This window comes from Mustela nivalis (assembly GCF_964662115.1).
Source record: "Mustela nivalis genome assembly, chromosome: 8".
Taxonomy (NCBI): domain Eukaryota; kingdom Metazoa; phylum Chordata; class Mammalia; order Carnivora; family Mustelidae; genus Mustela; species Mustela nivalis.
Window position 1 is genome coordinate 774,756 of NC_139027.1, and position 25,274 is coordinate 800,029.

Here is a 25,274-nt window from a genome sequence, read left to right on the forward strand (position 1 = left end):
GGGTCTGGGGTCGTCCCATCAGCCCCTGGGACTGCACGTGGAGCGCCGTGCCCCTGCTCTGTGCTGTGAAGGGCCAAACCAGCACAGCTGATGGTCATGCAACAGCCAAGGTCAGGGTGCTAGCAGGAGCCGGAGGGGGCCCTGCAAGGGAGCCACAGGCAGGGCTCTGGCATGGGGCACGCTGTCTGGGGTGCAATGCAGGGCGGGCAAAGCTGTGTGTGTACCTTTGAGCTGTGCCGGAGGGGTGACTGGGGTTCTGCTGGGGAACTATGTTTGCAAAGGGAACCAAAAGTTTTGCGTGTGTGTGTGTGTGTGATATGTGCTATGTATCTGTGCACGTGTGCACATGTGAACGCGCACGTGTACATGTGTGTATATGCATGAGAAAACACATGCGTGTGATGTATATACATGTGCATACCTAGATCCATAACACACACGTGCACGTGCACACATGAACATGTATTGTGTGTGCACGCACGCATACACCACATGCACACACACAACACACACGTGTTCTTGAGTGTTCATATGATCACGTGGAACACATTCATGTGCACGCTGTATAGCACACTTGTACACACAATGCACACATGTGTGTGTACACGAGCATGCGCGGACATGTGAAGTCCACATGCATGTGTGAATTGCACACACACCTGTGTGTGTTTAAGTCACATGTGCGTGCACACGCACACACGCACACGCAGACACATGTAGATGTGCATGTGTGGACTCTGTGCTCATGTATACGTGTAGTGTGCACACGTGCAAGCCTTGTGTGCACACGCCTCTTACAGCAGAGATGTGAAGCTGACTCTGCTTGAGTAAACCAAGCAGACAGAGCCATATTGTGCAGTAATTTCATCTCGAAGGTTTGATCTGACCTAAAGAGAATACAGTCAATTTCTTTCAATTCTGTTCTGCATTCTGTGGCTTCAACACTGCGGGCTGTCTCTGGTCCTAGGTGCTGATTTTCCACTCGTGTGATGCTCCAAGCATCGCTGGGCACTGGGAACACGTGTCCAGCTCTTTGGATGAGAACAACAAAGCCCGCGGTGGGTGGGTCGCTTCCCTCAGGTCGCAGAGCCACCAGGCGTGAGCTCGGACGCTGACCACTGTGCTTCATGCTGTAGCATTCTGGCATCACAGAAACACAAACGCGCTCCGGGAGGCCTCCCCCACCTTGTCGCTGTGATCCACTCTCTACTCCTTATTTCAAGTGTATCTTGAATATCCTCTACTTGTGCACCGAACGCCCTTCTCTGCTGTGTGCCAGATAAATGCAAAGTGATTTGGGATGGGATGATGTCCTTCCTACCCACAGGCCCGCCTGCCGCACGGTGTGGAGGACATGCAGCGCGGCAGGCGGGCCTGTGGGTAGGAAGGACATCATCCCATCCCAAATCACTCGTTCCCCAGTAGCGAGGAAGTCCCCGCCCCTCCTCTGCCTTGGAACACCCCTACTTGCTCCCAGTCCATTCTTGAATGCACGAATTCCACCCTCCCCTGCTGATCTCCCCTCCACCTGGCCCCTGGTGTCCCCGCTGTGGCTTAGCACAAGCTGTGTTTCACTCATCTGTCTGTTGGAGGAGTGTGGGCACCCAAAGACCTGTGCCTTCCACACAGCAGTGTCTGACTCAACAGAGGTGCTCAGGGTCTAGGGAAGCTAATGAGCATTTCTATTCATCAAGGTTTGTGTGTACGTGAAGTTAGGAAAATTCAACCATTGTGCCAGTAAGCCACAGGGACCATGATCTTAAGCAGGGCACACACTGTGCCATGTCCTCATGGAAGCTTCCTGGGGGACAGAGCCCGGACCCCACGGACACCGGCTAATCACATCCACTGTGACAGACTGAGGACTAACGAAGCCCGTACCACCCTAGTTTAGGTAAAGCATAGGTTGTCGGTGGCTGAGGGTTCTCTGTTCCTCTAACCAGAATTATGTAACTTAAGAGGATACAAATCAGGCAGTTTTGGGGATTTTGCAGCTGTGCCCATTGATGTAAAAAGTCCTTTCCAAATACAGGGAGAGGATCTCACCAACGTAAGACCAGGCAACCGGAGGACACCAAGGAACAAGGACACGTCACCAGTGGTTTTTGTGTTGCTGGTTTCTGTACCCCGTGGTCATCCCGGCACCGTCCTGCTCCGCGTCCCACCATGAGCCAATGAGCCACGGAGAAGCTGGTGAAGGCGGAGCGGGATTGAGCACACCCGGAATCTCATCCTCCCCGCGGTGTGTGCAAACGACGCTATCTGTGTCTCCCATCCCCCGTGTTTCCCCTCTGCAGGACGGTTTCTTTTCTCCCTATTAAGTCGCAGCTATTCAATCCACGCCTTCCGAGAGACGCTCCGCTCCCGGCTTCAGAATGAGCACCGACCCTCCGGCTCTGGCCGCGCGCATCCGTGGCACCACGCGCTCCCTGTCTGCTCCCTGTCCCGTCTCACCTGCTCCCTCCCGACTAACTTCCCAGAAGGTTCCATCTTCACCCGTGTCGACATCCCTCCTCACCTGGCACAAACCGGTTGCTCAAACTTGAGGCTGGAGGAAATCACTTTTTGTCCAACTAGTGACACCACTGAAGTGAAGAGACCCCCACGGAGACCCAGCCTGCAGGGGAGGGAAACGGAGCACATTCCCAGGGGAGACAGCCGGGCTGGAGACCACCCCGGAGCTCCCCGACGCGCACGTTCCCGAGTCGGGAACCTTTACTCTGTTCACCAGCAGAAGTGGGCGCCTTCACAGACCGTTGTCCCACCCCCAACACGGTTCCTGTTCGAGGACAACTAGGAGTTCGGGCTCACGGAACATGGGGAACAGAGCGGTGCAGAAAGAAGAAAAAGAAACATGAAAAATGCTCAAGGTATGGTCAGTGTCGTAGCCAAACTGTCCAATTGATTAAGCTATCCTTTGAAGGAAAAAAAACATAATGTATTCCTAGCAAGTTTAAAAGCCCATTTTTAGATCATTTCTTCGAACAGCTTTAGAAATGTATGCAAAGGTGCCCGTCACAGAAAAGTCACTCATTATTAAATCAATCTCTTTGATTTTAAAATCCGAACGTTAACGATGAATTCCGAAGTGTGTTTGTGTGTAAAATCGAGGGTTTTTCCCACAGCCCCTGCCCTAGGACAGTTTCCCAGCGCAGGACACACGGGTGCCGCCCCGCGCGCACGGGCCACAAGCGTTCGCCGGCGTTCGCGGGGCACACGGGGCTCACGGAGGCCCACGGACGACGGCCAGGTGGAAGGACGCGCACTCGCCCCAGCAGCCCTGCCAGGTCCGGACCCCTCACCCGTGTTGTCCCGGGGAGAGCAGGCGCGCGACGAGGACATTCAGTCCCCGGGGACGGGACGGAGCGGGCGCCGCTCCCTGCCGCCGGACAGCGAGGCCGCGTCGGTCCTCCGGAAGGCCTGCAACCGCGCGCGCCCCGGCTCGGTTCACCGGGGAAACTGGAACCACGTGGGAACCGACGCGCCGGCACTCCCGTGTCCAGCGGCCGGCCGCGCAGCCGCCGTGTCTACACCGTCCGTCCTGCAGGAGCCGCCGGCAGCGCGTCATCTGGTCTCGAAACGCTCCCGGGCGCCGACCTCCCGTCCATCGGTCGGTGTCCCGTCCGGTGCGTCCGCGGAGGTCGCCGGGAGCTCCCAACGCGACGCTCGACGACTCGCTCGTCCCGCGACCCCGGTGCCCAGCACCGCACGCGCCCCCGGGCGCCCCGGACCCGACGTCTTTCCAGCGACGCGGTGACGTCACTCCAGCTCCGGGACGCGGTGCGGGTGATGCTGGCGACGGCGCGGGTGGGCAGGGTTGAACCCGGATGTGTGCGGTCCCGACCTCCCGTCGCGTGGACCGCGCTTCCCGCCGGGTGCGAGGTTTCGCGCTTCGTGAAAGAGACACGAGGACGACGGAGCACGTCGGAGGGAACCGGGGAGCCGCGGCGCGCGCACGGAGACGCCGGAGCCCGCCCGCCTGCTCGCGCCGGGTCAGCGCACGGCCCCGTCGCTCCCGCACCGCACGACGCCCCACGACGCCCCTTTCCCGGCTCCGGGACGCAAGCCCTCCAGGCGACCTCGGCCCCCGCTTCCGCCCCAGCGTCGCTGCGACCTCGCCATCACCGGAGCCCGCAGCGCCGACCACCGCCTTCCTTCACCCCGACCGCTTGCAGACGACCCCCGGTACGAGACGGGACCCCCGCAGCGGTCTCGGCCGCACGGGGCTGTCTAGGGTGCGACAGCCGCGTCCGACAGGCTTCCGGCCCAGCGGCACAGGACAGGGTCCACGAGGTCCAGCGGCACAGGACAGGGTCCACGAGGTCCAGCGGCACAGGACAGGGTCCACGAGGCCCAGCTGCACAGGACAGGGTCCACGAGGCCCAGCAGCACAGGACAGGGTCCACGAGGTCCAGCGGCACAGGACAGGGTCCACGAGGCCCAGCTGCACAGGACAGGGTCCACGAGGCGAGGTCCAGCGGCACAGGACAGGGTCCACGAGGTCCAGCTGTGGAGGACAGTCCCTGTGCCCCAGGCTCGCGGGTGAGGGCGGTGGACACTGAGTCCTTGTGCTGGACCTCGGCCTGCAGGACGGACAAAGCGCTGCCTCCTCCCCTGCCCGGCTCGGAGTGCCCTGTCCTCATCCTGTCGCTCCACACCCAAGAAGCAGGGGGGAGGGGGAGAGGGAAGGGAGGGAGGAAGGGAGGCGCCTGCGCAGACCCGCCCTCTCCCGCCCGCCGCTGGCCGCACCTCCCCGCGGCCCGTTCCTCTCCGGCCGGGCGGGCGCCTCTGTTCGGTGTCCCTTCTGCCAACGTATGTACGCGGGTCTGACGTCTACCCTCACACTGCCAGACACGGGACACCGGACAGCGACATTTCTGTCACCCCTGCTGATCAGACGGCGTGAACGGCGGGGGCGGGCGGCTGGCGCTGTCCCGCGGTCTGGGGCGGAGTGACGTAGATGAGGACAAAAGCCTCGACGTGGTGACGTCACGTATCCGCCGTGGTAGCGTCGCGTATCCGACGTGGTGGGGTCATGCATCCGCCGTGGTGACGTCATGTATCCGACATGGTAAAGTCGCGCATCCGACGTGGTGGCGTCACGCATCCGCCGTGGTGGCGTCGCGTATCTGACGTGGTGGGGTCACGCATCCGCCGTGGTGGCGTCACGTATCCGACGTGGTGACGTCACGCATCCGACGTGGTGGAGTCCCGCATCTGCCGTGGTGACGTCATGTATCCGACATGGTAAAGTCGCGCTTCCGCCGTGGTGGCGTCACGCATCCGCCGTGGTGACGTCACGTGTCCGTAAGACAAAGGATCCAGGAGTTAGTGGAAACAGGGATCGGGAAGGAGGAAGTGGCAGCGGCGGACGCGAGCAGCCGGAACACTTGGGAAAACCAAGCGAGACGATGTCCACGAGCGTCAGACGCAGTCACGGACTCGGAGGCGCCCGGTCTTCGAACAAGCTTGTCCTCACGTGATGTCCGGGCTCGGGTGACGTCACATCGGGCCCTTTCAGCGAATCCCCGTACGGTCGCCGGTTCCGCCGCCTTCCCCGTCTGGATCGCGGGGCCCACAGGCACGCGGTCAGCGCGTTCGTCCTCGGTGACCTTGTGCTCCTCGGCGCGGAGGCGGCTCCGGGGTCTTTGTGTCCAAGACGCGCAGGTGCGGCCGCGGCCGTCCGGGCCTGCTGTGGCCTCGCACCCAGGCCCTGCCCGTCGGATTGGGCCCCTGCGCGTGACCTGTCCGGCCCCCGCTCTCTCCCCGCAGAAGGGGCGCTATTTCCCGCCTTGAGGGCCGGGCTGCGGCTCGGTCAGCTAATGCGTGTCCGCGCACCGCGTCCTCCGTCGTGACCGCACGCTGCGGCGGGCGGAACTCTTCGGAGACACAGCCGCGCTCTCGGAGGCGTCCGAGCTGCCCGGACGAAGCCCGGGCCCCTGGCCCGCGACCCTGACCTGCACGCGTGGGGCTGGAGCCTCTGCAGAGGTTTCCGCATCCCTCGTTTCCGGGTGAGCGAGCGACGGACACTAAGTAGCTTGCGAAAAGGGGCAGCTGTGGGACAGACCCCTGGGCGGTCCCATTTCCATGTCCGCTCACCTCTGACACTAGATACCCACACCACAGCAAGACTCTCCTGTCACTACCGCCAGGAGTTTGGGGCACGTGACTTTTGTTTCCTTTTTAACAAAATCTTTGCTCATCTGTATTAAGCTGGGGGCCATCTCCGTCTTCATGGTCAGGGGGGACTCTCCCCCGCTAGCCCATGTGGTCAAGAACTGAGGACGACATTTAGGGCTTTATGGAAACTTAGCAGGTTTAGAGGAGTAACAGTCCCATTGCCTTGGAAATGGTAAGTCCTCTAACCTGCATACTTAGGAAAATACAGCAACCATCAAATATTTGAAATCCTGTCATACGAAGTAGGAACAGCGAGAACAGCTCCCACCACAGCAGATGCGTAGACGGCATTCCTGAACTGGATCAAGCTGACCGTACACGGCCTGTCTCCAGCCGCTAGAGCTGAGAACTACAGGTGCCTGTTGTCACGGGTGTCACCTCGGGAACGCTGTGAACCACATTCCAACCATGCGCGCAGTCCAGCAGCGGGATGGACCACCTCGCGGAGTGGCAGGCTGTCCGTCTCTGTAGCAGTCAAGACGGCGGTGGAAAAGCTCCCCATCCGGGGTGGCAGGGCGGGAAGGAGGGTTGGTATACAACCGTCTGCGGCACGGCACAACGAACGTGACCCAATCTTCCCCTCACGGCTGCGGATCTTGGAACAAGGGTTACAGCTCATGAATGGTCATGGTCACTGTGTTAAACGGTTAACACTGAAATTTTATATGTATATATATGTATATACACACACACATAGAAATAATTATGTATTTGAAATTGTATATATGCTCGAGAGGATACGCATGTGAGCTTACATATATATACACATATTTCGGGTAATTTACATGTATATTTTAAGCTCCACAGCCAGCACAGAGCCCGATGTGGGGCTTGAACTCAACCCCAAGATCGAGGCCTGAGCTGGGATTAAGAGTCAGATGCTTAACTGGCCGAGCCACCCAGGCACCCCCAGATTGTTTTCTGAAGCAGTTTGTTACCGTGTTTCTCACACGGTGTCCGGTGCCCGGTGCGAGTGTGCATTCCATCGCCCTGCCCAGAAGTAGGGCTCCATCCTGCCATCCACACGCCAGCAGCGCCGGCTTTGGGCCTCACGCTCGGTAGGTACTTCATGTGTCCAATTAATTCAGGAACGAAAGAACAAAAGTGTAGGATGTGGAAATGAGCTCTTGGGATTTGGGTTATATATGAAACAAGATCTCGTTTCAGTCGCGTCCTTTTCCCAAGTCAGATTCATACAAGTTGTACGTGGGACGACCAAGCGCTCCCACACGGGTCTGAGCAGTGTGTGCCGTCGCAGAGGGAGCGCCGTCACCGGACAGGACGGATGGGTGGAGGACGGTGTTACCAGCTCTCTCCTTCTCAAAAGCCTTAACATGTACGTACACTCGGAGCTAGTCGTTACACCACTAACTTATGTCAAGGGGAGAGTTAATGTAAAAGGTTTACAGGATCAGCCATTAACTTCTTTCATAAGACAGAATTTAAAAAGCCAACGGACAAAATTACAAGAAAGGATCTATATGTACTTAGCATAGCCATAAACGGAATGCTACATACCATGGAAAATGCTATTACAAGAATGTGCTTATCGATCCAGAAAGACGTGTATATGCGTGAAGTAAAAAAGGGTCAAGAACAAAATCATAGTATATAATCCGTCTTAATTGGAAATCACATGTGCAAGGAAAACAGTTGCAAGAAATTTTGAACCAACATATTAATGATGGTTATCACCGAATTCTGGTATTTTCAGTGTTTTGGCTCTTGATGAGGTAGACACGGCTATATCTATATATGGAATACAGATATAGATATTCATTAGAATATCTAATTCTGTACAATGGACAAATACTAATTATGTAGCAAAACCTAAAATTAAAAGTTCTCTCTAGCTCCCCGGCAGTTCGATGCCAGCAGGAATGGCGTTGAGAGCATCAGTTCCTGATAATGTCGCCACCAAAATGTGAGGGGAAACTAGAGCGGGGCCTTGAAAATGTGTGATTCTCCATTACGGATTCACTGCGCCGCAAATGGAGAGCGCCAGGTCCGAACAACGGGCTCACTTCCGACGGTCCTGATGGGGACTTATCTGGTCTTATTGGCAAGACTATCACTTCTCCGTCCTACCCGTTCATCACCGGGAGGGAAAGCAGAGGCTCAGAAAGGTCGAATGTGTGGCACTCGACCACCCACCAGTCTGCAGTGGCACAGGACACAGACAGAGCTCTCCAGCATGCCCTAGTCAAGGTTGCACTACTCAAGAAGAGGGTGAAAGTTGATGAAATTGAGTCTCAAGGCACATTTTCTAAGAGTTTCGAATGGTGGTCTGGGTGTGTGACCTTGGAAAAAAGACACCACAGGGTTACCGCATGCTGCAGTCCTAGGTGCGTCATTGGAAACGGGTGTCCCCTGGATCAACCATCCCCCGCCTCAGCCCTGTTGTCATCACGTCCGCAAGGGGGCGAGGACAGGTACTTCTGACAAGGAGGACGAGTCAGAAGCCACACAGGGCGGCCGACACGAAGTGAGCGCGGGGCACGTGCGAGACGCTCTTAGCGACGACACGCCTCTCCGTGTGTCCATCAGCAAGAAAGGGGGTGGCCTTGCAAGAATGACACATTTCCAAACTTTCACCTTTCCCTGCACATTCTGAGTGGGCCACAGGCTGCCTCTGGGAGACAGAGGGAACGCCAGCTCGCGTCGGGCGCGGGCGGGCTTGTTCGCGCGCTCCGTCCACCCACCGGTCTGCAGAGAAACCATGAGGCCCGCGGGGAAGGACCCCAGCAGAAGTCACCCAAACTCCTCAGGCAATATATTAAGAATATTAAGAATGAAACATGAAGAACTTAAAAGCACTGTGTTGACATATAAATATGCTTTCTGGCTAATGCTCTCGGCTTAATTTGGCTTGTTTCTGAGACACTTAGATAGCACACAAAGCTCTCATCAGGATAAGGCTGTGCCTCTCTAACTGGTGGTATTTCATCAACTGAACAAGAAGGTAAAACTGAAGCATCTCAATGTCAAAAACAGTAAGAAATACTGGCAGAGAGCAGCCCTTGCCTCGACGGACCGAGTTCAACACGGGGCCCCAGCACATCCCAAATGCCTGTTCTCAGGTAACACTCCTCGCCTTGCCGGCAGGAGCGCCAGGCCCGTGTGCATGAACCTACCACACTCGACGACTCCTCAGACATCGGCGCAGATCGCACAGGTGTCCAGACGGCTGCTGCGTGCAACTTGTCCTCGGCCTCCGCGTGAGCGTCTCTGCACAAAGAGGGGACAGGAGACGTGGTTAGTGGGGCCGACCAAGATGGTCTCATGATCTGATGGGAACGGACAAGTCCCCGCCTGGAGGCCGCTCTCCTTGAACCAGTGAATGCTGTGCACACACGCGTCATGCACTGCCGCGCAGCTCGGCACCGTCCTGGAGCTACACGACCCTGCTCCGGCCTTCAAAGCCGTGGTGCCTTTGAAATAGAAAGTCCACTCTTTAATAAAAATTAAAGAACAGGGTCAGGTGTGTGACACTTGGGTCAGTCCTCAGGGCTTTGGCCTCTGTACAAAGACCACCAACAAAGGGAGGGGAGTCCAAGACAAGCTCAGGGGCCCGGGACACCGCCGGCTCGTCAGGGAATCACACAGTCACGCACAGAAGGTTCTGGACCACAAAGTGAGCGTGCCAGCTTTCAGTATGGCAGCAGGAGGGGTCACGTAAGAACCTCGGAACCAGGCTGCTTGCCCTAGGCCACCTGAGGACTAATTCTACAGGGGAAGCCCGAGATCTAAACAAACCGAGTAAGAAAGATGCCTGGGGAAGGAAGGAAGTTGGACGTTTCCTATTTTCTAGGTTTACTCAGAGAAGTGGGGGCACAGGAGGGAAGCGAAAAGAGTTCCTCTGGAACATTAATTCAACTTTTTCTAACCACCAGCCATACTCGTTCCAATTTTAGCTGTTCTGTGGGAGGAAATATGAAACATGAAAATCTACGCTCTCAACTTTGCTTCTATTCTGTGCCTCTACCTGGGATGCCCTCCCCCGGGGTCTTCGCAGCCCGCCCAGGGTCTCACTTCCCATGGCTGAAGCGAGACCACGGAGGGTGCTAAGAGCAGTGCGGGCCGTCGCTGCTGTTACTGACGGACCGCGAGAGCCAGGCTCCGCGCTAGAGGCTGAGACCCACGGTCTCATCTCACTCCCGAGACACGAGACCTTGTTCCCGTTTTGCACTTGTTCAAGATGTCCTGTGATGCAGAGACACACAGCCAGGATGCAAGACCCACTCCTTCTGACTCCAGAATTCTGTCTACGTCTGCACGCTTTCCTCCAACATCCCAGACCCACTGAAACACCAGTCCTGAGGTTGTCACTTTCTCGGAAGGAGACATTTAGTCCTTGCGACCCCGCCCTGGCTCACACGCAGAAATGTTTCCCGGTGTCTTCAGAACACCATCATTGCTATTAAATGCGGAGACCATTTTAGATCATCCCCCAACCTCAAATGAACCATGCACAGTTTTAAAAGGACTTACACAGATATCAAGTTTCTGGCAATTTCTAATAAATGGGAAAAATAAAACAAAGAACCCATTAGAAGCTACTTATGAGGATTTCAGGCCTTGTGATCTTACTTTATAACCAAAAATGACATCAACTCTAGTTTCTACTGGGGTCAGAGCATGCTTGCCTAGTGTGAGTCAGAAGCAAATGTTCTGGTGGTCCCAAATGGCCCCTGGCGCAGGGCAGGCGAGGCCACCCGTGCTGAACAGGATGCTGACTTAGCCAGCTGAGGGGCACGCGAGCTGGCTCTGGGGGCTGGAACCAGGACGCAGGTGGGCCTCGGTCTCTCTCCCTCCTCTGGATGGTTCCGTGCAGGGCGGGAGGAGGGCTGCATGATCCCGAGGGCATGGAGGGAAAGGTTCTCACGAGAGGACCGGATCGGTGTCAGACACCACATTGCTGGGTTCTCTCTACCTGCCACCCCACTTAGAGAAGTTTGTGGCCGGTGAATGGAATTAATGCTCGTGCGGTCACATAAGGACAGACGGGGATACGTGTGTGGACACAAGCATTCCTCACACCTGGAATTGCCGCTGCTTTACTCTGTGCTTAGTCGATCAGCCTTCTTTCTAAAAAGGCTCAGTAGGTCTACAGACGTCCGCGCGACTTCGAGTGTATCGAAACGGGGTGCTGGGGTTTGGAATGTCGGGAAGAAATGATTAGTCTCAAATACAGTTGATCCCTTATCTTTCCCATTTTTTCCTTAAGGTCCTGAGAACCAGCATCCTGGCTCCAATGGGAAACGCTGGATTTACAGCCCGTGCACATGCTCAAAGCTACCCAATCTGAAGAAGCAGAAGCAAGCCCCGGTCCGTTCCTGTCTTTCTTGTTCTTTTATTTAGTATCTCTAAAAATATGAATAATCTAATTCCTGTGGATAGAAAAAGGCAGAATTTCAAAGCTTTGCGAAGAGTTTCTAGTCTGTAAAGTGGGCACAACACATTAAACCCTTTGACCTCGAGGGTGAAGCTTTTGTCATCTGTAAGTTAGGGAACTGGTCTTCAAATCCATGTGGATATTCCAGTTAATAATTATCTTTTAAACACAAAGTTGTAGTTATTTCTGCATCAATTTACCACTTTTCAGCAGAGCAGAAGCCAGATGCTTTCCCCGGAAACGGCAGGAGCACAGCAGCAACAGCTTCAGCGCGCCAGGCTGAGCCGCGAGTGGGTCTGAGCACCGGGCGGAGCGCGCTGGGGCGGAGGGAGAGAGAGCAGGGTGTTGGCTTGGGCCTTTCTGCAGCTTTCCCAAGACAGACATCGATGTAGCTTACATAGCTTCTTTGGTTTCGTTTCCTGAGATCTATACTACGGTTCATTCTCTGAAGGAGGGAAGATACACTGGCAAAGACAGAAACAGAGACGTGGCACGTACTCTGTCGTGCGTAGCCCTGGCAGCGAGGCAGGTGGATTTCGTGGATTCTGCAGGTCATTCTGTGACCTACAAGGCCTGGAGGCTGAAGACCACGGAGTCTGTGGACCGCACAGCTGGATTTGGACATGGACAACCTAATTCCTCAGCATGTGCTCCCGGACCCCAGGCTAAACCCTCAATAAAATCAGAGGCCACTTTTTAAAAAATCACCATATACCAAGACAAAGCAAAAGGTCGGGGAGACTTCAGTGAGAGGTTACGTGTTCTCTGCGCACCTACGCCTGTGCTGTCCCCAGCCATGGGGGTTCCCGAGACGTGTTACAACTGCAAAATACCAGGGAGTGCTATGAAAACAGATACAAAATAGTGCATTAACAAATGCATATTGATTACCTATTAGTGTGATAATCGAGGTTAGATAAATATGAAATCTAATCTCATCTGCTTATTTTTATTTGGCTTACTCTGTGTCGGGACCGGGAAAACGCAGACACGTGCTGTGCCTCGCCCCGCATCCCCACCGGACAGCGCTGGTCCACAGTCTCACTGATCAGGTTCCTTTCACAACGAGCTACACTTTGAGTTTTTTTTTTTTTTTTTAAGATTATTTATTTATTTGACAGAGAGAGAGAGATCACAAGTAGGCAGAGAGGCAGGCAGAGAGAGAGGAGGAAGCAGGCTCCCTGCTGAGCAGAGAGCCCAATGCAGGACTCGATCCCAGGACCCTGAGATCATGACCTGAACCGAAGGCAGCGGCCTAACCCACTGAGCCACCCAGGCGCCCCTACACTTTGAGTTTTTATCTGACTGGGGCCAAGTGCAAATAAATGCTCAGAGTGGACACTCTCCTGCTAGAGGACAGTGTAAGACACCCAGGTCAGCCTCCGGAGCGCTGGGCTCCGAACCTCCTCCAGTTCACGGCTTCTCAAATGAAAGTGAGTTGACAGCACCGTAATGGGGCCCGTGCATGGAGGGGACGAGGCAGGTTCTGTTTCCTGCTGGCCGGCAGGCTGCAGCATTTGGGCACAGGAGTCTGAAAGTTTGCTTCTTTGTGTTTATTGTAAACCTAACTTACTATGTAGAGGTCTGTCGGCGTCTTTTCCAGGAGCAAATTACCCCCCACCCCCTGCGCGGCTGCAGCAGAGCCGTCCCCTCTCTTCCTTCTAAGTGATGTGCCGCCCGCTTATTATTCTGCCTTCGGGCCAGGACAGTGAGGTCGAGGCAGCTAGTTTCCACATGCACCTCGTGGAAAGGCTGGGCTGCAGAAAGTAAATGCAAAACAACTTCAAACGTATGAGCACGTGGCGACACCGGTAGCAGCAACAGAAAAGACCCTAACAGCCCGCTCACCGCCGAGTGACCTTGGACGGCATCTGCTTGTGAGCCTGGAGCAGACCTCTTGCGACACTGCCTGGTGGTCTGCAGGGGAAACGTGACCTCGCGGGCACAGCCAGTGGAACAGAAGCTGAGCGGAACGGAACAAAACTCTCTAATGGGCTGAGCCCAGGATGGATATTTTAAAGCATTTGATATCTGAGAAATGATGTGCCTTTCTTAGTACTGTCTGAGGGGCGCAAGAATGAGATTCAGATGTCCAATTAATCTCCTACAGATCATCAATCCCCAAACCCCAGGCTCACCTGCGTCACCGCACAGACAGAGCCTCCCTAACCCCCCGCCCACAGGGTCCCCGGAGGTGGAGGGGGGAGGCGCAGGAAAGGAGGAGGTGTGCTCCCGGGGGAAGACCTCTCCGAGCCAGGTTTGGGATCCCGGTGGGAGGCAAGGTCTTTATGTTCTGGCGCCCGCTTGGCAACCCCCCATCCCAACATCCCCCGTGAGCACGTGATGCTGGCCACACAGTCGCAAGCCCCGGCACAGGGGCAGGCAAAGAGGCGGCAGGGCCCGGGCAGACGTGGAACACCCTGCTCGCTCCAGGGTCCCTGGCAGCCCAACCAGCCCCTCGGGGGACTTGCCTCCCACAGTCTCTGCCTCTGCACGGCCCCAGAGCCCCAGGCCACACCCAGCCACGGCCTGCACAGACGGCCTGGGAGACCAGCTGGGGCAGAAGGGCGCTGGGAAGCCTGGAGCCCAAGCTCGTACCTCAGCTCCGTCCTTTTTTATTTTTTTTTTAAAGGGGGTTTTTGTTAGAGTTTAAATGCCGTTGGAGTAGCTGACCTCCAAAGCCGCCTCCTATACGCCGGAAGACGAGGGCGTATAGGCCTTATTCCCCGGCACGAACACACAACTAAGGGTACTGATTCCGCCGTGGGATTAAGAAACTACGTTTCCAGGAAATGCAATGCTGAGGCGGGCGTTGAGATAGCACCGAAGGAAGGGAACCATTCAAGCTTCATTACTCACGATATGTCCACACCGACTGGAAGGCTAGTCAAGGAACCCGGGCTGAAAAATCAAGATTCTCTTAGCTGTCCAGGCACCATCCACACAGCCGGCTCCCTCCGCTCATTCTCCGACGGGGAGGAAGAAAACAGCAGAGCCCTCGGCGCAGGATGCGTGTTAGAATCACCTGGGGAGCGTTTACGACACGCCGACATCCACCTGCAGAGACTGGTTTAATTGGCCTGAGGTGAGCCCAGGCATCAGTATTTTTAAAGCACTCCCAGGTGACCCTCATGGGAAGCCGGGGATGAGAACAACAGGCTCAAAGGGAAGGTTTCGCATCCACCAGAGAGACCCGGGTCTGAAGCGGTCCTGCACCACTCCCCGCGGCCGGCCCCTCGCCAGCCAGCCGGCTTCCCGGCTGGAGAACGGGGCGACGGGGCGACGACACGCCCGCCCCACTCACCTTGCAGGGCCATCGCGAAAATCAGTCTGGAAAGAGAAGGGAAAGCCGGTAACCAAAAATACAGCTGCGTACAATTTCTATTTTTAAGGAAGACTCAAAGAAGCAAAACTCAAAAGCAGGGACGGGCACAGAAGCAGCGGGAGAAGTGAGAATAACCAAAAATCAGAGATAAAAGGGCCCTATTTCCAGGTTTCCACTGCAGAGCATGGTGTGGCTTATCTATCTCTCGTCTATAAGACCAGGGATTTGTGACTTGGGTTTCAGTCCAGTTATGAGGTCAGACGACAGTGTCCCGGACGCAGGGCAAGGAAGGATATAAGGCGGTGACTCTACATGTGCCAGCAGAAACCAGAAGCCCCCCAGGGCCATGATTTAGAAGATTTAACCCAGCCGGCACTTCCGCCTGGAGAGAGTTGAAACAGTGACTCTGGGGCAGGAGAGGCAGGATGCCAAGCCAAGAGGAAGACACCAGCCCCTTGTCCTAAACATCCAGGAGCGCGACAGGAAGGACGCATCACGGAGCAAGAAGGAAGGTGCTCTGATGAGGCAGCGGCGGGCGGAGCTCGGACCCGAGGCCCCGTGAGCAGATGCAGCCCGCATGCTCGGTGAGGCACGGCGGGTTTCTGGAGAACTCCCTGCAAGAGGGCAGGTGAGCAGGTGCACTCTGCTCCGACCCAGGGGTCCCCCTCGGACTGGACTGTGCACACCCAGGTTCGGGGAGGACTGTAACATGATGTCTCGGTGCCTGCAACCACTTCCAGTATTTCTGAAGATGGTCTTCAAGCGTCTACTGAGGCATCTCCTGAGACTTTAAAAAGCCTGTTCTGGAGGTGCCCGAGGAAACTGCACAGAAGGGTGGCCCGTGCGTCAGGGCCGTCCCTGAGCCCCAGGTGTGCAGGGCCACCATGTGAACTTCCAGGGAGCCTCTCTTGGCGCCCAGGCTGTGGCTGAGGGTCCTCTGTGGTCCCCCACTGATGTGGAGCAGGGAGGAGGTGGCGCAGGCCACACTGGGCAGAGGACCAGCGCGTCCAGGCCGTTTGAATGGGCCACAGCCTCAGACATAGCGGACAAAGGAGGGGGCAGGCCCTGGGAGTGGCCCCCCGGGTGGCCAGGCAGAGGGAGCACACCCTAGGCTGTCACCACGCTGGACACAGTCATGTCATCTGGGTGTGTGGCTCTCCTTAGGTGGGGGCCTCCTTGACATGGGGTAGCAAAGAAACCCCATTCTCGAATGGCTTGTGTGAAAATGAACCCGAAATTAGAGAAAGAGTTAGAAAGTGCACAAAAGCCTGAAGATTGGCTCTCTAAGGATTTTCTGGGAAGTTTCCCACTTAAACTGTCTTTGCCATTTCTGATTTCTCATGTATGTCTGGACCACACAAGGGCCTCTCCACTGAGACTCGGCATCTGGGAGAGAGGACTGGGGACCCAGAGGTGGCTAGGTCTGGGGTGGGCAGGCTGGACACCCTGAGGCCTCAGGCACCGGCCAGGCGGCTGGACAGGACCATCCCCAGGGGCCACACTCAGCCCGTGCACAGGTCGGACAAAGCCCCAAGTCTGCATTTTGAAATTGAAAAGGGTTACAACGTGGGTCCACGTGCCCATCTTGTAAAAAAGTCTCACCCTGAATCGGAGGTGCTGAGTAATCACTGACCAACTGTTCTCTCCAATTAATTTTTCTCACTTTAACTTCAAATATGTGAGCAAAACTATCGAGAAGAAATTTGGGGGCAGAAGAGCCGGAGAGGGGATGAGTGGCAAGATGTGAAAATCAGCGAGAGAGAAGGAACAGGGCAGGGCTCACTGAAACACAGTCAGAAGTACCTTCCTCTACCTGGTGTCAGGTGGCATCTCAATGTGGTTTTGATTTGAATTGGATACTGGGTATTTATCCCAAAGATACAGATGTCGTGAAAAGAAGAACCATCTGTACCCCAACGTTCATAGCAGCAATGGCCACGGTCGCCAAACTGTGGAAAGAACCAAGATGCCCTTCAACAGATGAATGGATAAGGAAGATGTGGTCCATATACACTATGGAGTATGATGCCTCCATCAGAAAGGATGAATACCCAACTTTTGTAGCAACATGGACGGGACTGGAAGAGATTATGCTGAGTGAAATAAGTCAAGCAGAGAGAGTCAAGTATCTTATGGTTTCACTTATTTGTGGAGCATAACAAATAGCATGGAGGGAGGAGAGGTGAACTGAATTGGGGGAAGTCGGAGGGGGAGACAGACCATGAGGGACTGTGGACTCTGAGAAACAAACGGAGGATTTTGGAGGGAAGGGGGTGGGGGGTTGGGTGAGCCTGGTGGTGGGTACTGTGGAGGGCACCGATTGCATGGAGCCCTGGGTGTGCTGCATAAACAATGAATCTTAGAATACTGAGAAAAACAAAAATAAATTGAAAGAAAAAGAATACACTTCCTCGATCTTGAAGGTGTCTCTTCCACTTGCGACCCTTGCTCCCGGGAAGAACATCAAGTCGCTGAGACACCAAATCAAGGAAGTGGAGGTTCAGGTTCGTGGCAGCTGAGGGGCCGGGAGTGGTCGGGCGTGGAGACCCCAGCCCAGCGGCTCTTTCCGCAGAGCCCTCGCCGCAGTGATGCGAGGCACGGCACAGTTTAGCCAGGACAGCCAGGCTGGGTCCCCTCCTCCGAAGGCCTGGGGGAGAATAAGGACACGAGCCCACCAAGGAAGGGTGGGCTGAATGAAGGGGAATGAATGCCCGTGTCTGTGTGCGAGCGCCTGCCAAGTGCTCTGAGGGAAACGGGGGAGACGAAGTGTTCGGAGCACTATCGCCAGAGTCCAGGAGTCACAGAAATGAGGAGAGTGCATTTCCCCCCCAGGGGGCAAGGGTAGCCAGACAGACTGCTCACCAGGACAGACAGAACCAGACATGTGGCCCTGCGGGGGGGGCCCTGGCCCGCCCAGGAGCTGGGCCAGCCTGGGGGACGGAGGCGGACAGCAGCCCTCCTCCTGGCTTATCTGGAGTCAGACAGACAGTTTTATAAATGCATAGGCAAGAAGGAAAGATGCGGGACACTCTCCGTGGAAGGACCTCAGGCTTCTTCATGTTGGACCGCACAACCTCCACCTGAGGCTCTCCTGGCGGGCTGTGTGAGGGCGTGCTGGCGCAGGAGGGCGTGAGGAGGAGAAGGCGGTCGGCACCGGCGCTGTCCCGGCTGCTGTGCATTAGAGGGACTTCCAGAAGCCGTGAGACCCGTGCACGTATGACAAAGCACCAGGCTCCTGCCTGCTGTCAGCTCTCTCCACGTCTCCCTGTCTAAAGCTACATGAGTATGAAGCTTTGGGCAGAAAGGTGACAAGATGGAGAGACAAGCTTGGTCACAGAAGATGGTGACAGCTGACAGGCGTTCCTCAGGTCACCTGCCTATGCTGAGAAAGCAGTCTGCCCTCAGGGGGGCCCCTGAAATACCAGGCCCCCAAGACACTCTCGGATCCGGCCAGGTCCAACACAGTAGAGCCCAGTGGTCGCAGCTACTGGTTTGGGATGGTTTTGTTTGAGAAAGAAGGTGAGCCGCGAAGGTGGTCGGGATCACAGCATGTCGAGCCCAGCACACCACCTTGCTCGAGCTGGGTGCACCTCGGGGCCTTGTGCGGTGCCACGACCACAGCAAAGCCAACTGGGAGACTGCATTTCCATTCACTGCGCAAGACGAGAAGAGACAAGGGGGCAGGAGCCGTGGAGAGCAAGACGTGTCTCCAGAACACTAACGGGACCCAGTTGCTTTAAATATGTCCCACTCTGTCTCTCCCTTCTGTTAGGGCAGGTGAGGGTGTCCAAACCACATGCAAATATGAGGAGATAGGTGACCCGTTATTGCTCCAGGATCATTGGATGCTCGTTTTACCATTTACTTTGTCGAATAAATCCATTATGAGCTATTTGTTGAAAAGGTAGCTTGGGCAGTGCACCCTGCTGGGCATTATCTCTCTCTCTGTCCCTGGATCGATGTCTGTCCCTGCACAGACAGTCCCAGGCCTCAGGCAGGTAACATTCCAGGTACAGAAGCCATCGGAGAATGACGTCCATTAAGTGCTATTAAAAATGACATGTTCCTGTTTGGCAGTGGCCTCCCCATCATGGTGGGTCTCAGAGACCCTGAATACACGCCAGGGAGGTTTCAGGGGAACTCCTGAGACATGCGAGTCAATGGGAAATCTGTGATTCGTCTTTGTGTACCAGAGGCACTGTGACGTTATAAGCACTGAGGTCTTGGAGTAGATCTGTATCAACTCAGGAAAGAGGAATCATAGGTTGGGCAAGAGTCAGGGGCAAAGCTCTGAAGCCTGAGTATGAATCAGGCGAAAAGCTAAGAGGAGGACATTCTAGACAGGGGGTTGGAGCCATGGTGCCTGGGAGGTCGGGAGGATAGCAATCCACCTGCATGCAAAGTGTCCGGAAAGCCGAGTGTCTGCCGTGCAGTATCCTGTGGTAAGTGATGGGCAGCAAGACTGCAGACATCACAGAGTTTCTCCAGCCATCCAGCCATCAGAAGAGGCTGACCCAGAATAGAGACGCTTCACCCTCTGAGAGACGGCAAGACAGGGATGTCGCCAGAGGTGGGAGACACAGAGAGACGGATGGCCCTCCCGCCCTCAAAACCACCTCATTTCACAAGGGGGCAACCCAAATACAGAGAATCAAGAAAACAGAGAACAGAGCTGCATTTGAAAACCAATCATAGGGGGAAAACAGAGAGACGCAAACCAAGAAACAGAGTCTTGACGACAGACAACACACTGACGGTCACCAGAGGGGAGGTGGGGCAGGGTGGGGAAGCAGGTGACCCGGATGACGGAGGCACGTGGTGGCAGGAGCAGTGGGTCATGTGCAGGGCCGCGAGCTGTTCTACGCCCGAAACTAATGTAACGCCGTACGCTAACGAGTTTAAATAGAAACTCAATGCAATTCTCTTTAGACTCCAAGCCCTCCGAGGAGCCCGACGTGGGGCTTGATCTCAGTCTTGTGACATGAGGACTCAATTGCTGACCCAGCTGAGCCACCCACGGGCCCCATAGTTAAGTGGAATTTTAAAAAAATAAAAAAGTAAAAACCTCACTGGGCAAATATGGAAAATACAGAAATGTTATTCTATATTCCTAGGAGGTGCCTATAACCAAGCCAGAATCAGTCAAAAGGAACCCTGAGAAAAGGTTAAGGAAGTTGGATACAAAAGTTACTGAAGGGGCCTGTGTGGCTCAGTCCGTTGGGCGTCCGACCCTTGTTTTCAACTCCGGGCATGATCTCAGGGTCCTGGGCGAGCCTTGTTTTCAACTCCGGGCATGATCTCAGGGTCCTGGGCGAGCCCCGCATTGGTCCCTGCGCTCAGAGGGGGTCTGCTTGAGAGTCTCTGCCCCGCTCCCCCTGTGCTCCTCCGCCGTTCCCGCTCCCTCTAATAAATAAATAAATAAACAAAATCTTAACCAAAAAAGCCTACCAGAAATGCAGGAAACATGCTGTCACTGCTCCTGAAGCAAAAGCTATTTATGAGGCAAGAGGTATCAGCACCTTCTAAAACACGGGGGAGAACAGCTCCCCAGAGAACAGGCCGATTCTCCGAGATAGGGTGCTCGTCCGGTTTGATAAGCTGCTCCTGTTCCCACTTAGATGATTTTTTTTTTAATTTTAAGAGAAAGGATGTGATTCATGGAAAATATTTCCATTTGAAGGGTTTTTCCCCTTTATTTAAGAAATTAAAATTTTTAAAAGCTTTGTGATTAATATTGGAATGCTCTTTTGAGTATGGATGGTGTATAATTTCTTTCTCCATGTTGATATTTCGGCAGTGATACAGACATTTCTTTCTTGTAGAAATGCTGTCTCACTAATGTCATTAAATCCAGGAGACAGGGAAGGGGCAAGTGGGGCCCGTCAGTGTAAAGACCAGGAGACGAGCCGGACGAAGTGCAGAGACAGGTTCCCCATGCCACGGCAGTGCGTGTGCAGTCTGCCCCGTGCCCAAGAGCGCAGACGGGCGCTTCCCCAGTATGGAAGGAAGCCATGGCCTTTCTCAGACTCAAGAAAGCCATGACTCAATGGAATCAGCGCCAATCTTTACCTCTCCGTGGGCAGATCGTTAGGAGACGTGAGCATTGCCGTGTAGGGCTTGCAAACTCCCCTGAGGCTCCCCAGACCAGCAACTGGTCCTGATGTGAAGAAAACAGCACCCGAGCTTAGGTCAGGTGGCACCAGCACTGGGGCCGGGGGCGGGGGGAGGTTGCTCCCTTCTCATGTTGACTGTCATTGATCTAGAGGACATTTTAGGGCCAATGAGAGCTACCTGTGTGGGGATGTTTTTAGGGTGGACCAGTAATCACACAAATATCAGGTCCCCGGCAGTTTTGGCTAGGCACAGGATGCACCGCCCTTATTCAAGAAACGTTGATTCTGTGGGTTTTCTCTGCTTCTGAAGACACCGTGGTGAAGTACCAAAAGCCTCAGTGTCCTAGAAATGCCTTCTGAGTCATTTTTCCTGTGGGCTCGAGTCAGAAGCATCTTGAAATTTGTATTTGAACAGTGCTAACAATAGGGCAGCTCACTCAGAGCACCTTGTTCAGGACAGAAGGTAGAGTAGGTGGGACACCTGGACCACAGGTGCAAACCAGGACGGTCCCAGGCACCCGAGTCACGTGGTGCTCAGGGTCATGCGCGGCACAGGGCAGGATCCACCTGTCCGTCGTCAGTGCAAAAGGCTCTCACCAAGTGCAGTCTTCTCTGCAGATGGGTCAGGGCATTCCTATGAATTCTCCCCAAGAGACAGGTTTTCAAATTCCTAACACTCAGACACCTTCACATCTCTCCACGCCCCCTCCCAGCACTCCGGCAGCCGTATGCACTGCACAGTGAGCTCAGAAGCATGAAGTCCAGGGAGGTTTCAGGAATTTCTCAAGGAAGAACAAATGTATCCTTTTATACAGAATGAAATCTTGTCCTCCTCCTCCTCCCTGTTACCATCTGAGCACTTTCCCAGTGAGGGAGGAAGGCCAGAAAAATAAAGTAAATGCACTTAGGAGCCATCTAAGGTAAGAAAAATGGGCCCTAAATTTTAGCAAAGCGAGTCTATTCTGAGAAACCATTGCCAAGACCATTGTCATGAAGCCTTTTCCCTATTTTTGCCCCAAGGAGTTTTGGTTTTAGGTCTTATATTTAAGTCTCTACTCCATTTTGAGCTGACCTTGGGTTCGATGCAACGTTAAGGGTTTCACTGTCTTGCTCGTGGATGTCCAGTGAGACAAACACCATTTTGGACCAACTCTCCCTGTCCGCATTGTGTACGCCTGTCGCCCCTGTTGAAGATCAGTCCACAGTGTATACGTGGGTGTTTCCCGGGCTCCCTATTCTCTCCCTCTGGTCTACACACCTGCCCACGCCAGTGCTACCCTGAGTTAGCATCTGTACCTTCGTTATAATATAAGGACGAAGTACGATGTCTCCCATGTTGTTGCTCTTGCTCAAGATGGCTTTGGCTATCTGGGGTTCTTGTGGTTCCATACGAATTCTAGGATTGTTTTTCCCATTTCTGTAAAAAACGCCATTGGGATTTTGATGGAGATTTTATTGAATCTTTAGATCACTTTGTGTAGTATGGACGTCTTAAAAATATTAAGTAATAGAAACAAAAATAGACAAGAGGGGTTGCATCAAAATTAAGAATTCTGTATCAAATAAAGTAATCGGTGAGAAGACAACATACAGGATGGGAAAGAATGTACACAAACCACACATCTGAGAGGGACTAATATCCAAAACGTATAAAAAACTACAACAACTCGGTAGTAAACAGAACAACTCAGTTAGAACTGGGCAAAGAACGTGAACAGATATTTCTCCAGAGCAGACACACAGATGCTCAACAGGCACACGAGAAGATCCTCCACAGCACTCGGCGTCAGGGAAATATAAATCCAAACCACAATGAGACACCACCTCACACCAGTCAGAACGGCTAAAACCAACAACACAAACCACAGGTGCTGGTGAGGAGGCAGAGAAAAGAAACTACCGTATGCTATCGGTGGGAACACAGGCTGATGCAGACACTGTGTTCCTCAAGAAATTAAAAAAAAAAATAGTGTTACTATATGATCCAACAATGCCACCTCTGGTTATTTTTCCAAAAGAATAAAAGTCAGAATCTCAAAAAGATACCCGCATTCCCACTTTCACTGTAGCATTATTCACAATTGCCAAAGTACAGAAACAGTATCAAAGTCTATGGATGGACAGATGGATAAGAAGCTGTGATCTATGGGACAGATCTGCAATAGAATATTATTCAGCCTTAAAAAAATATAATCCTGCCTTTTGAGGATAGATCTGGAGGACACTACACTCAGTAAAATAAGCCTGACATGGAAAGACAAATAGTGCACGGTCCCACTCACAGGAGACATTGAAATTATCCCAGCTCCTCGAAACAGAGCACAGTGGTGGCTGCCAGGGTGGGGAGGGAGAAATCAGAGTCGCCCTGGACGGGCGCAAAGTCTCAGTCGCATGGATGAGTAGTTCTCCAGCTCTGCCGGAAAACACCAGTTCCTTAGCGAACACTGTGTTGTACACTTAAAAATTTGCCACGAGGCTAATCTCATGGCAAGTGTTCTTACCACACACAGACAGATAAACAAAGAGACCGATTCTAGCCCTCTCTCCCCATCAAAGAGACATGAAGGCTTTCCATGCATTTTCTGCTCACGTCCACTTTGCCTCGGGGTCGGTGTCCACACCCCTGACAAACTGAGCCGAGGGTCTGAGAAGAACGTGCAGGTAGTTCTGATCAACTCTGGAAGGACACGAAAGGCAGAAAATACCCACGAAATAATGTCCTTAGCATGTTCTATCTCCCAAGTGTCCTAGTGATTAGTAATTCTGGGCCCCGGGACCACACTGGTCTTTGATGAAACCCAGATTTTAATTCTGGGCTGAAACATAAATGACACTCAACGTCCAGACCAACCAGCACACACACATTTTTGGTCATTATTTATCATGCCCCCACTGAGGACCAGGCGCAGTGGGACAGGCTGGCCCAATCTCCATCTTTTGCTCAGAGACCTTATCTCTTTCTAAAGAGACAAGATGGACATAGGCACACAGAAATTTATATGGTAAGTAATTAGATGTGAAATCATTCAATATAGCTTAACTATAAACATTCCTTCCTGGATGGGACTTTCCAGGGAAATAAATCTCCATGAAGAAGATAGATTTTAACTTAAAGAATGCTTTTGCAGTAATAATTTTCTAGCCACAACTAAGAAAATGACATAAATACTATAAAGTTTTATAAACATCCTTTTCTAAAAGATGTATTTATATATTTATTTTTGTGGACGGCTGTCAGAGAGTCTTAAGCAGACTCTGCACTCAGTGCTGATCCCAACTTGGGCCTCTATCTCATGACCCTGAGATCATGACCTGAGCTGAAACCAAGAGTCAGACACTCAACCAACTGAGCCACCCAGGCGCCCCCGTAAACTTTCTTTCAATAAAAGGCTTTTCTTTAAAAAAAAAAAAAAAAAAAAAGCCAAAATTATCCATGTGATAATATTCCTCTGTATTTTAAAAATAAATCTCTGTCACAGACATTGAAACTGTTCGTTCTAGGGGGTCTTCGTGCAGGGAGCCCCAGCCAGAGGTACGCAGCACGGTCCCGTGTGCAACCGCACCTTCCACAGGCATCCCCGTCCCCTCCAACCGGGACCTTGCCATGCCATGTGAGGGAACAGCTTCTCTCTCTGCTGCCCAAACTGCTCACCATGGTTTGTTCAAGACCCGGGAAGCACTGGACTCCTCTGCAAGGACGGGACACAGTGCATCCCGTGGAGGCCTGGGAGCCACAGACTCATGGAAATCCTGGCCTCACCAGGTGGCAGATGCATCCAGTCTCCTCACAGGGCATCTCTGCTCATGCAACACCCAGAGGCACACCTGGCAAGAGCCAGAGACCACCTCAACCCATGGGCTGCCGGCCGGGATCCAGGAGGAGCTGGTTGTGTCGAAGGAGGCCGTGTCTGTGACCTGGAGGCCTGTGCCCACAGCTCAAGATCTCCGGAGACAGAGGTGTGGGGAGGGAGGCGGTGCTGGGGCGGGGGTCTTGCCTCAAAGACGGAGGGCTGCCTCTGGCCGAGACACGCACCCCTCAGCGCTCGCTAAGCAATCTACAACTGGATTTCTTTCTTTGAAAGGAAAGCATGATTGTCAATCAAATTGGGAACCCCAAACATTCAACTAGTTCATTGTGTGTTTTCTGTAGCTCTGCCTCATGCCCACTCACCTGCCCCTTTGGAGCTGCCAGGGACAGCCCCACATACACGCTTCAGGGGTAGACTCTTAGGATGTACTCAAACCCCCGGCTCCCACCTCA

General features: G+C 53.8%; 1 protein-coding gene across 12 annotated transcripts in view; it reads right to left on the reverse strand.

The window, feature by feature from the left end:
* MYT1L (myelin transcription factor 1 like) overlaps positions 1-25,274 on the reverse strand; it is a 393,093-nt gene that overhangs the window by 340,426 nt on the left and 27,393 nt on the right. For all 12 annotated transcript variants that reach the window (XM_082745766.1, XM_082745762.1, XM_082745764.1 and 9 more), the window contains exon 2: positions 9,315-9,408. The gene's annotated coding sequence lies outside the window, so the exon portion shown is untranslated. The remainder of the gene's footprint in view (positions 1-9,314; positions 9,409-25,274) is intronic.